A 2,294-nucleotide genomic window follows, 5' to 3' on the forward strand; every position below is an offset into this window, starting at 1 on the left:
GAACCATGCAGGACACACTGTTGGACATGAGACGAACCATGCAGGACACACTGTTGGACATGGGGTTTCTTATGATCCATTGGATCTTCTCGGTGGTGGAGGTTAATTAAACTGAATGTTTGTGTTGCCCCCAAGACAAAGTCGTTAATTATTATGCTGAACATTGTTATTGTTTGTTGTCTCCCCCCCCCAGCCGAACTCTGACCGCTGTCCACGACGCCATCTTGGAGGACCTGGTGTTCCCGAGTGAAATTGTGGGGAAGAGGATCCGAGTGAAGCTGGACAGCAGCAGACTCATCAAGGTCCACCTGGACAAGGCTCAGCAGAACAACGTGGAACACAAAGTGAGTCTGGGGGGGCTGCTTGAATCCTGGTAGGGGAAACTAGACCAGGGGTGGACAAACTTTCAGACTCGTGGGCCACATTGAGTTCTACAATTGGAGCGCCGGGCCGGGCACAGCTGGAGGGTTAGTGTGCTGTTGCACCCCAGCTCAATAAGAGCTGCCGGGACGCTCTTCATGATGGTTGATTCCACCTGGTGCACCTCGAGCAGCCACCAAGTCCGATTACACGATGGAACAGTGGTTTATGTACAATAGTTAGACTGACTTTGTGGAGTCTTACCAAGTTCAGACCAAACAAACAAAACAAACCACTGGATCTTCTCTTACCTGAAGAAAAATCAAATGAACCAAACCTCACTGTGCTCATGGAACACAGGAGAAACATCTAAATAAAGTGTCACCTCCACAAACTCCACTAAACTTTTTACAACTGCAGGATCTGAAGGTGATGACAGGTCAGCAGGTTGGGATGAAGCAGACGTGCTCCTCCTGCAGCTCCTCCTGCAGCTCCTCCTGCAGCATCACAACAGAGCACCTGCACAATAATTCACACACAAAGCATGACCTAGTGATTCCTGATGTTTAGAACATCTGGTCCAGGTTTTCCTTTCACTTTATCCTGGATTCTTGTCAGCAGCCCGACATGTTTTACACTTGACTCTGGTGACGTGTCCGTTGTGACTTTACTCCACAGAAGCTTCATCTCACGACAGCAGACGGTTCTAAACATCACTCAAAAACACCTCCATTATCTCAAACTGTTAGTCCCACAGATAAAAAATAGGAGCTGAGCAGTGTCCTTTATTACTTTCATCCAGTAAACCGTAACTTAAAGGACTCTCTCTGTCTTTTACCTTATTTTGTTCAATCTTCATCCGGCAGTTCCACAAGTCGAGTCCCAGTCCTGCGTGATAAACTCTTTTTTTCTGACTTCTCTTGGCCCTCCGGACACAACAGACCTGCTCTGGTTTTACCACGTTTCTTTAAAAAAATCACCATCGGAGAAAGGCTTGCTAGCATAGTTAGCACAGTTAGCATAGTTAGCATTTAGCACAGTTAGCAGTTAGCACAGTACTCTTTGAAAACCGCAACAGGTTCTTGTCATAAACTCTCTGACTGGACCTCAGTGAAACAATAAGTTGTTGTCCAGCCCGTTTTAAACACTCTGCACTCACTCTACACTTTTCTTTGATAAATACGTTTTTACAGACGAGTTCGTACGGCAAAGTCAAAATAAAAGTGTAGAAGAAGAAATTACTTCTTCTCCACTTGCCTGTAACACACACCAGTGTCTGTAGTGCGCCTCTACTGGAGGAATGCTGGAACTACAGGTAAAACCAGTTTTTTTCTATTAAATGCAGCTTTTTTAAATATAATTTGAACCAGTGGAAATTTTAACCTCTTTCTGGGCACCCCTGAAAAATAAAGTATAATTTTATTATTATTATTTTTATTGCCCAAATTTTGGACAATTTCAGCGGACCAATTGAAAAGCTCAATGGGCCGTATACGTCCCCCGGGGTTTGTCCATGTCTGCTCTAGACTGTCACCTTGATGGGGTCAGGACCTGCCTGACTACTAGAACACCGTGACCCGTCTTTAACCTCGAGTCGTCCTCGTTGTGAGTCATGTTTTGGTTCTGGTCCACTGAGTGTTTGGATCAGAAACACTCTGTGTCCTCCGATGTGGACATCCAGGAGACACGTCCCCTGGCTCTGTCCTGGTGGCGTATGGGAGCGTAGCTCTGAGCTGAGACGTACAGTCCCGTTCCACGACGTCGGACAGAAAGCTGCGTCCCCGGTGAGGACCGGCGTCCTGCATATTCCTACACCTTCCCAGAGTCCTTTGGGGCCGTTACTGGGGAGACAAACCATGCAGGACACATTGTTGGACATGAGACGAACCATGCAGGACACACTGTTGGACATGAGACGAACCATGCAGGACACA

General features: G+C 46.8%; 1 non-coding gene across 1 annotated transcript; it reads left to right on the plus strand.

The window, feature by feature from the left end:
* The first annotated feature begins 2,024 nt into the window (after nucleotides 1-2,024).
* On the plus strand, nucleotides 2,025-2,231 carry LOC119418779. Its single transcript, XR_005187221.1, has one exon. It is a non-coding gene; the product is annotated as a small nucleolar RNA SNORA73 family (small nucleolar RNA).
* The last annotated feature ends 63 nt before the right edge of the window (nucleotides 2,232-2,294 follow it).

The sequence above is a fragment of the Nematolebias whitei genome, chromosome 12 (assembly GCF_014905685.2).
Source record: "Nematolebias whitei isolate Nwh7 chromosome 12, NemWhi1, whole genome shotgun sequence".
NCBI lineage: Eukaryota > Metazoa > Chordata > Actinopteri > Cyprinodontiformes > Rivulidae > Nematolebias > Nematolebias whitei.